Here is a 14,360-nt window from a genome sequence, read left to right as displayed (position 1 = left end):
GACAGAGTAGAGAGTAGTAGATGAACAAAGATAGATACAAATTAACAGATAGTAGGAAGTCCTGTAAGATCCAGTGACCCAGTGCTGACTGTAGCTAGTTTCTTGTTTTTTTCTCTGCTCCAGTCTACAGAACAGTCTACAGAACTGCTGACAATTCAGATATTTTTTTTCCAACACCTATCAGGTGTGATCTGTGCTAGGTAAGAGCTGTACAACGGCTGGATAGTGTACTGTACTGTATAAAATTGCAACTTGTGATTAGACACAGATAAGGAGGAATTAGACAGGCTAAACACATACAGGGTGCTTTTCTCTATGTTTTCCTTCTGTCCTGTGCAAGAGTTCAGGTCCACTTTAATCGCATACATCACGTTGGATGATGTACATGTGTATGCTCCTTAATGCGGCCTTTCTATATCACTCGCTTATAGTGGGAGATCTCCCACCGTCTAGGTGTGAACACATACCCTAAAGGGGAACTTTTCCTTACAAAAATGTGCACATACAGAGTACAAATGTACAGCTGATGTATAAGCATTAAGAACAATAGTACCACTGGGGAAGCCTAAAGGATAATACAGGAGTAGAGCGCATCGGGTTGTGGGTGCCAGAGACAGGCTGCATCCCCTGAAGGACGGACCACCGAAAGCCCCAAGAAATTTGAGTGTCAATTTTGTTACCCAGTACAATCTAGAGTGTCCCAAGGTTATGTCTATTGTCAAGACTTGCCTGTCCTGTCCTCAGACCCTAAAATACATCAGGTTCTATCAAAGGAGGCTTCCTTCACCTCTCGTAAACCTGCTACTCTTGGGTCCATTCTTTCTCCTAGTTTGTATAGATCATCACAATCTAACACAGCCGGTGTTATCTGTTGTAATTTCCTACAAGTGCAGTATATCTATGCATCGCTATTGTGATGTTCATTCCCGGGGAGATAAGATTTTTCTTTTGTTTATAATAAATCTTTTGAGGTTAAACAGTTCATTAGCTGCAATGTCATTCATACTATCTCCTGCAATTTACGCAAGCTGTAATACATTGGTTGCACCACGCATCCAAACTGCCTTGTTTCCTGGTGTCACCCCATGACCCTGACGCACGTATGCTGCACGTCATGAGGGGGTGCCAGTAAATAAGTTAGTACAGAGGCTTCAGAGGACTCTGCTGTTATAGCAGTCCGGATGAAGGTGTACTGTTCTGCCGCTATCGCACTGATGCAGGGCTGATGCTGGGGCAGGATAAAGGCCGATCACAGGACAAGCATTGTACCTAATTGAAGTGGCTGTTGCAATACCACTCTGGAGCTCCCCGATTTGGGTTGCTACCCCACTACGGACCTCATCAGAATGATGTACAGCCTGGATACCCACACCGGACCTGGCTTACAGTCCAGAGCGTTTTATAGTCTTAAAAATATGGTACATTTTTACAGTTTTCATTACACATATTTCTTAAATGCAGATGCAGTCCTCATACATTTGTCATTGGGAGGTACAGGAGCTTTGCAGCAACACTTGTTACATGGGTGAAAGGAAGTGGCAGCACTTGTTGTAGGGGAATGGGGGTTATGTTATTAGGTCACTGCATGAGGAGAGGGACCCCATGATTGCCATATGAATTAGTCCACAATTAAATACTTGAACTATTTAAAGAGGGACTGTAAAATGGAAATGAACTCACCACCAGTGTGAAGCCCATGGCAAGTTTATCAGGGAAAACCCAGTTCTCAGAGGGTAGAAAAGTCTGCAACTGATGGAAATCCAGCTGAAAAGGTTAAATCCCTCCCACTCAGTGATGTTAGTCCTAGGACTAATTAAAATTCAGCCTTTGATGCATAGCTTTGGGGGTAAAAACATAAAATGCAGCACTTTTCTGATTTGCATTGTGCTGTTATTAAGGCCTGATATCTCAGCACTCATACACAATAAAAAAAAATTGAGGGTAGGGAGGGGAGCCCCCAAACTATCTTTTTGCCAAATTGCAGCCTCTCCTCCGACCCACTGGTTCACAAGATAGTTTTGATATACCCTATCTCAGGAACCAAGGACTGGGAAGGGGGCTGCAATTTGGCACAGAGGTAGTTCAGGGGGTCTCCTCCATACCCTCAAAATTTGGAGTGTGTAGAAGGTATGAGTGCATAGATAAAGTTCTTGATTCATCACGTTGCACTGCTAAAGCAGCGCAGCTTAATGTTCTGTAGTGCGCGCTATGCACGTCATACATAGCAGAGCTCACTGCCATGTAAGGAGTGTGTCTTCCTTAGTTACACGCATTGCTTCCTTAGCAATGCGCATAACATTAACTTACGGGCGGTCCTGTTCCTGTGATGTATTGCTACTGCGATACTTCACTCGCGGCCGCTACTGTGTTAATTTACATTGTTTTGTAAATTAAAACAGTAGTGACCACGAGTGAAGTATCGGGGTAGCAATAATTCACAGAAGCAGGACCACCCGCAGTTAATGTTATGCACATTGCTAAGGAAGCAATGCGTGTAACTAAGGAAAGCACACTCCTTACATTGCAGTTAGCTCTGCTATGTAAGACGTGCATAGCGCACACTACAGTACATTAAGCTGCGTGCTTTAGCAGCACAGCTTGATGAATCAAGCCCACTGGGCCTTAAAGAGGGCCTTAAATTACATAAGTCATGTTAATTAAAATAGATAGGTAATATAATCTCTTACCCATCCTGTTTTAAAAGAACAGGCAAATGTTTGTGATTTCATGGGGGCAGCCATCTTTTTGGTTGAAAGTAGGTGATAGGGAGCATGAGACTCAGTTCCAACTGTCCTGATCATCCCTCCCAGCTGCGTGCACTAGGCTTCAAATCTCAAATTCAAAATGTAAAAAAAACTAATTTACGCCAAAACAGCAGAACGCAGAACGAGAACAACAACATCAGAAATCTAATCATGCTTTGCACAGCATCAGGGGAAAAATGCTTGGGCAGATTTCTTTAATGGGGTGGAGCTTAGCTTCTGTGCAGCTAAAAATGAGGTTTGGGTAAGAAAAACAAAGTTCTGATGCTGTGAAACTGTTCAAGAAACACGAAGCCTTTTCAGTGCTGCTGAGTAGATTTTTAGTCTGGAGATTCACTTTAAATATCAGTAGCATAATATAATACTGTAGAAAATGTGATCAGACACATCACTGGCCTAGCAGCCTAGTGGAGTGCAGAGAAATAGCAGACAGAGATAGCAGAGCCGGAATTCAGTAGCAGAAAATAACACATTGTAAACACACATCTGTTTCATACTGAAAATCATGGCAAAAATTGATAGCTTTTGCACTTCTTGATTAGGGAACGAGAATCACTCCTATGAATTTTAGAAAAGCAAAGTTCAATCAACTTAGGCAGGCACTAAGTTTGGTGAACTGGGAAAATGTACTACAAGGAGAGGACACTGAAGGGAAATGGCAAGCTTTTAAACTTATTCTCAATCAATATTGTAGTATGTATATCCCATATGGAAACAAAATGTCTAGGAATAAAAAAGGCCTCTATGAATGAATAGAAAGGTTAGAGATAAAATGAAGAGTAAAAAGAATGCCTATAAGGTCCTAAAACAGGAGGGGACCGAGGCTGCACTAAGCAATTATAAGGAGTACAATAAAAATTTTAAAAAATAAATTAGGCTGGCAAAGATCGAAGCTGAAAATCAAATCGCTAGGGATATCAAATCTAACCCAAAAAAGTTTTACAAGTACATCAACTCTAAAAAAAGAAAGGTTGACTGTATAGGACTCCTAAATGATGAGGGTGGAAACTCAATGATGGATGACCAAGGTAAGGCAGAGTTATTAAATGCTTTCTTTGCTTCTGTCTTCACAAAGGAAACTGCACTGTTGCAAATTACAGATGCAGAAGAGTCTCAATCTTCCAACTGTAATATTAAATACTTAACACAGGAAGAAGTGAAGGCAAGACTAAATAAATTAAAAACAGACAAGGCACCTGGCCCGGATGGCATGCATCCTCGGGTCCTAAGGGAATTAAGTTCAGTTATAGATAAACCCCTTTATCTTATCTTTTGTGACTCTCTTTCAACTGGCAGAGTCCCAGTGGATTGCCCATGTTTTCCCATTATTTAAGAAGGGCAAAAAATCTGATCCAGGAAATGATAGACCTGTAAGCTTAACATCAGTTGTATGCAAACTAGTTGAGGGGTTGCTAAGAGATACTATACATGACTTCATAGTAGAAAATAATCTTATTTCTCAGCATCAACATGGGTTTACTAAAGACAGGTCCTGTTTGACTAACATGCTCAGCTTTTATGAGGTAGTGAACGCTAATGTGGATATTGGCAATGCTGTAGATGTGATATACTTGGACTTTGCAAAGGCCTTCGACACTCTTCCACACAAAAGTCTGGTGCAAAAGTTGAGGATGCAAGGACTGGGGAAGAGTCTGTGTGCATGGATAGGGAACTGGCTATTGGACAGAAAACAAAGAGTAGAGGTCAATGGATCATACTCAAAATGGGAGACTGTTAGCAGTGGGGTCCCACAGGGGTCTGTACTGGGTCCAGTGCTCTTCAATTTATTTATTAATGACCTAGTAGATGCAGTAGTGAGCAATGTTGCTATTTTTGCAGATGATACAAAATTGTGCAGAATCATCAACTCTCAGGAAGATAGTGTCATATTGCAACAGGATCTGGATAGGATGGCTATATGGGCACATACATGGCAGATGAAATTCAATGTTGGAAAATGTAAAGTCATGCATTTTGGTCGTACCAATGGTCTAGCACCATACAAAATAAATGGGATACAGTTGGGGACATCAAACTTGGAGAAGGACTTAGGAGTACTCATCGACAACAAGTTAAATAATCGTTCTCAATGCCAAACCGCTGCAGCTAAAGCTAACAAAATGTTGGGATGCATTAAAAGGGAAATAAAAACTTGAGATGCTAGCATAATATTGCCCTTGTTAACTCTCTAGTAAGGCCACATCTGGAATATGGAATTCAGTTCTGGGCACCACATTACAAAAAAGATATTGCAGTTTTAGAGCAGGTGCAGAGACAAGCAACAAAATTGATACGTGGGATGGAAGGTCTCACTTACCAAGAAAGGTTAGATAAACTGGGTTTAATTAGTCTAGAGAAAAGACCCCTTAGAGGGGATCTAATTAACATGTATAAATACATCAGAGGGCAATATAATACCTTGGTGGATGAGCTTTTTGTCCCTAGGCCTTCTCAAAGGACTAGAGGACATGATCTGCGCATGGAGGAAAAACGTTGTAGCCATTTATTTAGGAAAGGGTTCTTAACAGTAAGAGTGATTAAGATGTGGAATGCATTGCCACAGGAAGTCGTTATGTCAAACTCTATACCTGCATTTAAAGGGGGCTTAGATGCTTTCCTAGCATTGAAAGACATCCATGGCTACAATTACTAGGTAATGCCTAATGATGTTGATCCAGGGATTTTATCTGATTTTATCTGATTGCCATCTGGAGTCGGTAAGGATTTTTTTCCCTTTTGGGGCTAATTGGACCATGCCTTGTAAGGTTTTTTTTGCCTTCCTCTGGATCAACAGGGATATGTGAGGGAGCAGGCTGGTGTTGTACTTTGTTCTCTGGTTGAACTCAATGGACGTATGTCTTTTTTCAACCAAAATAACTATGTAACTATGTAACCAGAATTGCAAATGGAATTGTGGCAAAATAGCAGTGATTTTGCAAGGATTTTCAGTGTGAAAAGTTATCTGGATAAACTTGGTTATCTATACAAGAAAAATAGGGGTGTGTCTTTAACTAATGAAAAAAACCCTAGCTCTGCACACCAGTAGTAAACATGATTCCTCCCATGCTGCATTAGGCACTCTTTCTACACCACATTTACAGGGTAAGATGATTTTGTTTCTATTTTTTGCTTATCTCTTCTTCTTTTCCTCATCTTACACTCTCTTTTCCTTTATTTTGTAAAAAAAAATATATCTCTACATTTACCCTTTAAATTGCATCAGTAATCCAAACCCCATTCTAACCATGCAACTTTTCCGCCGACATTTCGCAAGGAATGACCGTTTTCTCAATATTTTGTGACATAGTTTAACTTAAATTAGATGTGCAGTGATCATGACTGTCATGACGGTCGAGATCATGAATGATCATTCTGATCCCCGTAGACTCCCACGCAAATGTACCCCGATTGTATCTCACCTGTCAGGTGCCATTCTGCGTGCCCACGGCAGAGGATGGATAGGGGAACAATCATTTGTCGGATCCCAGGCCACTGGTACAGTAGTTCCCTGATTTATCTTCTGCCATCTTTTTGTGGACACATAGCTTTAAGTAAGCTGCCTAAATTATAACTTGCAGTTAGATGTTAAGATTATTTGAATCATGTAAAATGCATTATCAAACTTAAAACAATTGGAAAATGATACTGAAATTATTTGTATTATTTTACCATGCTCTCTGGAATAACAACAATAAGCTCATTTTAATTGTTTTGTCACAAAAGAGCTTGTTCTATGATTAAAGAAATAAAAAGTGCATTGAAGGTCTTGATTGCGCTACTGATCTGATCAGAATGCGCTAATCAGATTTCAAAAGCGTTTCCCTATGCAAGTTTTATTATCATTGTAATTCTTATTTCTTTTAAGCAAGCTGTGTGAACTTCAGGCCATATCAGTGACCTTGAGAACAGTAAGTATCCTTTTTCGCTTAAGTATTCCATTGGACTGATCTGTAGATCTGCCCCATTGAACTTTATTGCTTTGCTCTCCCTTGTGACTGCAATAGAAGTTCTGGCACATTTTGCCTATATTTAGTTCTATTCTGTTTAGTGGAAATACTTGACAATGCCATGCTAGCAGGAAATGTTCATTTTAAAATTGAGGCTGCCAATCATCTGTCTTATTTTTACTGTTTTCATTTTGCATTTTAGAAAAAGATATCCATTTTAATGATGTTACAAAGCTAGAAATATACAGTACAAAGCTGGTAATATGAAATTCTTCAGCATGGTTATATTTTCAGAGTTCTAAATTTACCTCTGCCTTTCAAAAGCTATATTGCACCTGAAAAATACATAAAGCCAAGGAATTATCTGTGATAATGACTTACTCATCTATAAAGATACATTTCACTGTTGTTGGACAAAAAAAAGCCATTTAAACTTATATCAGTGCTGCACAAGTAATTTTGCAATTTAACTCCATTAATATTATCTTTCTAAGTAAATACGCAGGCTGCAGGGAATTTTCAAACCTGACTGCAAGACAAGTTGAAATTGCAGGTCTTTTGAAAACATGGAATCTGTGTTCCCTCTATAGAACAGACTGTATAGAAATCATGATTTTCAATTAGTAATAAGCCACATAGAGCAGGAGTCCTTGTTACAAATTATATAAATGAAGTGCAAATGGAGGTAAAATAGTTAAAAACTATTTGAAAAGTTTTAAATGAGGAAAAGTGGGAGACCTACCACTTATCCTCCTTTTCAACAGTTTTTAACTAGTTTATATACATCGGTGCCTCCTTTGTACCAGTTATATCCCCACCTTAGTGCAAAGTTGGGTTCTCCCACCACCTTCATTGTTGGAGTGCACCCAATCTAGGTAATACTGGGTACACACGGGGTACCGCTTTAGCTTGTCGCTAGCACACTGGGGACATGTGCGTGACAGCTCGGCGACAGCTCGTCGCCAGGTCCCTCTGTGCAGCAGCCGTACACACGGCGCACAGAGGGACAGAGATACGGCGGAAGCTGTCGCCGAAGGTCCCCCCCACCACCGGAAGCTCCGTCCATGGTCTATGGGTTGCTGTCGCTAGTCCGCATACACACGCAGTACGCGTGGCGGACTAGCGACAGCTGCGGCGAAGTTGCGGCGACAGCTGTTGCCGGTGATTGGCCAAGCCAATCACCTGGCGACAGCTCTGACTAGCGACGGTTCATGGCGCACGCGCTATATACACGGGGGGCCTGGCGCCACAACACGCACGGGCCACGTGGTTGCTGCGACAGTTGTAACCCGTGTGTATGAGCCATTAGACTCTAAGCCCTTAGTGAAGACAGGTTTATTCTCTCCACCAGCCCTGTGGGTGGTTATCTATCAGGTGACAAAGTCTTATCAGTACCCTGTATTTCAAACTAATTCTCCCGAATCCGATATGTCTAACTTACTACATTAGAACTAGCCCCCGGATTCTTAGTATTTTTGAGATGGTTCATTAACAACAGCACATACATATAATTGTCATATTGTAACTCCTCTAGAATGCACCAGACATATAGAGAAAAGGGTAACAGTTTTACAAACAATTGAACACTTTTCTGATTAAAAACTACACTATGTACAATGAGACAGGAAACTATACCATGTACCAAACTGTTTGCCTCTATTACATGTAGCGTATTTTATACCTAATTTTATTCATGAAAGGGGTGACCCAAGTTGATCCTCAAACTTCCTTTTTAAAAGTGGGCATGAAATAGGGTGAACCACTCCAAACCAAATAACCGCAAATCCCTTCTGTTTTAAGAAGGCACATTTCTGTTCGGCATAGCATTTTAACACATAAATCAGAGGTTGGCGCTCACAATGCCACCTACCCTCCCACCTCAATTCAATAAAAAGCCATGTTTCCCCTTTAGAAAACAAACATATGCTCAAAGTCCACCTGGCAGTTATAAAGTAAGCTAAGATTTAAACCAATTCCAGTTCCAACATCAACAGTCTGTGTGTATAAGAGAGTCCTATCACAATCAATGTTCAATCAGGGATTATTTCTTAAGTTGCTAGCAGACTCAAGATTCCAAAAGACAATAGCCCGTCACCACACCTCTGTGAGATACACTCACCAGATGCTTAGACCTGCTGATAGGTCAAATGGCACTTTAGGACAGTCACAGGGTCGTCCCTCACCCCCTCTGGCAAGATCCACCCGACTTCCGAAAGTCCGATATGTTCTATTTCCTCCTCAATGCACCTCAATAAAAATACTCCACATAGCGTAATACTGTTACTTTAATTAAAATTTTAAAAACAGTTGCACTTACAATTTCCACAGTGATAGTTCGCACAGAGTAATTTATCCTGCGGGCTCTCCCCCGCCAGGGTGGCCGGCTGGCTTGGGTCTCCCTTCGCCTCTGGTGGACTTCCGACCGCCGCGCGCTCGGTCAGCTTTGCCCTCCTATAGCGTCCCGGGTCCCGCCGTAGCCTCGTGTGTCCAGCTGTCTCTTCCGCGTTAGGCCCCGCCTTACATGTTTCGTCACACCGTGACTCATCAGAAGCTGGGGCCCAACGCGACTGACAGCCATTTATGCTCCCTCCCCTCCCTGCGCCGATTCGCCGCTCTGCCACCTTATTCCTCCTAGTACGCTGCTCCTACCTTATTCTCCCTAATTATCAGGGCCAGCGTACCAGGACCCAGCCAATCAGCCTTACATAGAGCATTCACATAGAAACTATTGTGCCACTACCCCGCATCATACCTCAATATTATGCTACTTACATTTAACCATTAAAATTAAAAATTGAAGATAAAAATCCTAAGAATGCTAATAACATTATCAACATCTAGGTTACATTGTCTGAGGAGAAAAAAAATATATATAAAACATCATGATCACTGGCATGCTCACTCCCCCCCTCCCCCCATATCGTATCAATGTTCTCTCACCCTCTTTCCCCACACTGTCATTACCATAACCCCTCCCCCCATTCTGGTCCCTTATTACGCTAGAAACACCCTCTAACCCTAACACTTAGGGTGACAGGAGAAGAGTGAACATGCCAGCCCCATTCATATACATGAACCTACTTACATCCACCCTGCTGAGGAACCTACCCCTCTTTACATTATGCTCCACCTTCAAGTCATTCTATTACAGCTACATACCCATTGGTTCCCCCCCTTTGTAGAGATCCACAGCATAGGCACCAGACACCCTCCTCTAGTCCCCCAAAAAACAAACCAGGTCTATATCAATATTCAACCCCTCGGGTCTCAGGGTGCCCATGCTGTAGATCCATCTTGTCTCTGCCTGCGACACCTGTTTTATCCTGTTAGATCCCCTCCAATCAGGGGTCATTTTATCTAAAGCACAAAAGGACAAGTCCCTTGGATCACATCCGTGCTCACGGGCAAAGTGTGCGGACAAGCTGTGATTCATGTACCCCTTTTTTATATTCCGCACATGCTCCCCCATTCGCTCTTTGAGGGTACGAGTAGTCCTGCCTATGTACTGCCATCCACATGTACACCATGCTAAATACACAACATACCTGTCATTGCAAGTGATAAATTTTCTAATAGGGTACTCTTTTCCATTGCTGTACGAGGTTACTTTTTCAGTTTTGACCCCCTTACTTTCCCTACAGCTTTTGCAAATCCTGCATGGGAAGAAGCCTGGAGTCTGCCATCCCTGCATTCTCTCCTTTTTCTTAGGTTCCACACAACTGGGTGCTACAATTTGCTTCAGGTTCTGTGCTTTCCTATAAATGAACTTTGGTTTTTGGGGGAGTACACCCCTCAACGTGTAGTCTGTCCCTAATATGTCCCAATGCCTTTCAATAATCTTCTGAATCCCCCTATATTGCGTACTGTACCCAGTGATAAAGGCCAGTTCATACTCACCTTCTCTCCTGTCCTCTTTTTTATCCTCAATAAGAGCTTTCCTTTCCCTATCCCTCACATTTTTCATCTCTCCTTCCAAAAAATTGGAATCATACCCTTTTTCCAGGAATCTATTCTTGAGGATGCCTGCCTGCTGATCAAAGTCTCTAATATCAGTACAGTTCCTTCTCATCCTCAAACATTGTCCCTTTGGGATCCCTTTTATCCAGGTGGGGTGGTGACAGCTGAGTACCGAAATGTAACCATTTCTGTCAGTCTCTTTGAAAAAACTTTTTGTCTGGACCACTTCATCCTTTCTCATAATCTCCAAATCCAAAAAATGGATATTATTTTGTTCTATCTCTGCTGTTAGGGCTATTCCCAGGCTGTTGCTGTTCAAAAATTTCAAAAATATATCCAAATTTTGCCTCCCACCCCCCCAAACAAAGAACAAATCATCAATAAATCTACTCCACAGTTTTAGGTTAGTGTTACCCCCCACAATAGATTCCTCCCACTTTCCCATAAACAAATTTGCCAGGCTTGGAGCATAACTGGCCCCCATGGCACATCCCCTATGCTGCTTGTAGAATCGTCCATCATGCCAAAAGTAGTTTCTCTCCAACGCAAACCTCAACAGCCTCAGAATATATTCCCTCTGCTCCTCTTTCAGTGTACTATCCTTATCCATATAATATTTCACAGCCTCTATTCCTAAATCATGGCTTATGTTAGTATATAATGAGGCGACATCTGCTGTTGCCATTAAATCCCACTCATCCAATTTTTGACCCTCTAATTTCTGTAGCATATGTTTGGTATCCTTTAATACATTTGGAAGCATACCCACCAACGGCTGGAGATATTCATCAAGGTATTGCCCCAATCGGTGGGTCACCGACCCTATCCCACTAACAATGGGCCTACCCGGGGGACTCTTTTTATCTTTATGAATCTTGGGTACTTGATATATAATAGGGATTCTTGAGGTATCTGGTATAATAAATTTAAATTCCTCATCCGTGATCAAACCTCTATCCAAACCTTCCCTCATAATTTCCCTCAGCTCCCTCATATACTCACCCGTTGGGTCCCCCCTCAGTGGGGTGTATGCTTCTCTGTCAGCCACCAACCTGTCCAATTCTGCTTTGTACTGCACCTTGTTTAAGACCACCACCCCACCCCCTTTGTCCGCTGGGCGGACCACTAAGTTCTTTTCTTCTAGCATATTTCTGGCTATAGTCCTTTCCTTTCCCTTTCTCACTTCAGGCATTCTATTAAGGTCATTGATAACCATTTTTTTAAAAACCTCAATGGCATTATATGAACCATCTTGTGGATTGAAGGTTGATTTGTTACGCAAATTGGTATGCTTATATTCCTTATTAACCATTTCCCTCCCTCCCCTCCCCTGTCTCCCCGCAAAAAATTTCTTTAAGTGCAATTTCCTTACGAATTTGTTTACATCAATGTATGTGGCAAACTTATCAAGCCCTTGCTTGGGTGCAAATTTTAATCCTTTATCCAACATCCCCACTTCCTCTTGATTCAATGTGATACCACTCAAATTGTAAATACCTTCACCTATAGGTTCCTCATTCTCTTTATCCCTCCTCTTGCCCCCCCTTGTGCCTCGTCTTGCCCTCTTTTTCCTGGGTACCCCTGGTAGGGGGTTGGGTTCCTCTCTTCCCTCCTCCATTCCCTCTCCCCATATCTGGGGTCCCCTTCTAAAAAAGGCTCCATCTGTCTCTGTTGCCTAATTGGGTCAAATCTATTTGATATGGGTACATTATAATATTGTTGGTGTTCATACCTCCCTCCCCTCCCTCCCCTCGTGTATCCTCCATTAGCCCATCCATTATCCCTTGGTGCCCCTCTAGGTGCCCCCCACCCCCCTCTGTTTACTCCTATATTACCTAAGTGGGAATTATTCCCCACTCCATAGTGTACGTTTCCATTGTGGCCTTCTAGTGTGATTTGACCTGTTCTCATTTCATTATTCACCTGTTCCTTATTGTTCTCCAATTTCTCCTTCATCTCTAATGCCCTTTTTTCCTCTTTCTTTTTTATCTGCCATTTATATGCCTCTTTCTTTCTAGTGGCATCTGCGTCCCTCTGGAATTTCTTTTGTTTTTCTGCTTTGATCTCTTTCTCATTATGTGTTAACTACTATTGCAAACAGAGGGGCGAGCCAGTGCGGGGTCACTCAGTGTGTTCCCAGGTCAGCGCGGAGTGTGTATTTTTTTGTTTTTTGGCATAGCATTTTAGCAATAGCACTTTTTGTTCCTTTTCAGCCCCTCACACACTCTTAGGAGTTTTAGTTCACCATGAGCTTGCTGGGCAATTTGTATCTCTGGGTGTTTTAAGTCCTTCCACATAGTCACATTAATCCATGCCATGCACTGATGAGGACCAACCAATCTGAAACAGTCTGTATGCAGGTTGGATTATTGTGGCTCTGTACAATTAACAAGCTGACTCATCACTGCAATTCTGGAGGTATGTTAAACTTTCAGGGACAACAAAGGGATAGCAATAGCAATATTTGTATAGCACTTTTCCCGGTACACTATACAGCCATGACGAGGATTTGCATATTCAGCAGTGATGCATTGTGGGAGACATCACATGCTCACTCCAACCTGAATAATTGCAAATACCTTCTGTTTTAGGAAGGCAAACTTGTGTTTTGCGTAGCATTTTCGTAAGAGGGCTTTTTGGCCCTTTTAGCCCCTTACATGTCCCTAGAATTCTGGTACTTCATGAGCTTGCGGGGCACTCTGTAACTGCAATTACAAGCTGTGTCCCTTACTTTAAAAGTTAAACATGTCATAAAATGCTAATTTCATTTTGAACATATATGGTAATTTGTGAAAAGTTTATGTTTACTGTCTGAATATTTTATAAAAACCATTTCAGTATTTTTTTAAACACAAATATTAATGAAAATAATAAAACAACAAAATCCCTGTTCATTCATAGCTCAATTCAAAGCTTCCCCTACCTAATGAAATGAAATGGGTTTTTTAAGTGTTTATCATTTTAGTAGCTAAAAATTAATTTATAAATGAAATGAGGTAGAGTAGAAATTTTATGACATCCAAAGCAAACATTCCTATACTGACTGAATGATTGCAGCACTTGGTTCTAAACAAAGTAGGGCACATTTGTAGAACAAGATACTCATAGTGTTACATAAGTCAAGATAAATTATTTACATTAAAGCCTGTTGGGCTAAGGATATTGTAATATACTGTTTGAATATTATTTGTAACATTCGGTATAATGGAAGGGTTATTCTATGACTTGTATACAAACACAAGGCTTAGAAGGGAGATTTTGTAAAACATGGAAACACTTAAGAATGGCTTGTAAGGCTCATTGTAATCCTAGATGGTAAACAGACAAAGGAATAACAGGAGTACAAAATCTACTGACATTTCCAATCTGTGCACAAACAGTACTCAGTACCTGGGAATAGACTGCTGTGATAGGATTATTCAATAAATAAATCCCATAAAATTAATTAAGTCAAAAAAGGAAAGTGAAATGTATATTTAACATACTGCATAACAAATATAATAAGTCAAGTCATCACAGTAGAAGTTTGTAAAAATGTAGAAACTGTTCCATGTCATATCACGTTTCGTGGTATGACATGGAATTCTATTCACACTACTTCTCTGTAGTTTTGTCGATGAAGATTAAAGGAAAAGTACAATACTATGGCTTTTATTCAATTTACTTTTTCTCCCCAAAATTTTTTTCAGGAGCT

Source organism: Hyperolius riggenbachi, chromosome 2 (genome assembly GCF_040937935.1).
Source record: "Hyperolius riggenbachi isolate aHypRig1 chromosome 2, aHypRig1.pri, whole genome shotgun sequence".
In the NCBI taxonomy this organism is placed as follows: domain Eukaryota; kingdom Metazoa; phylum Chordata; class Amphibia; order Anura; family Hyperoliidae; genus Hyperolius; species Hyperolius riggenbachi.
The sequence above is the reverse complement of the archived record's forward strand: the minus strand, read 5'-3'. Positions refer to the sequence as shown.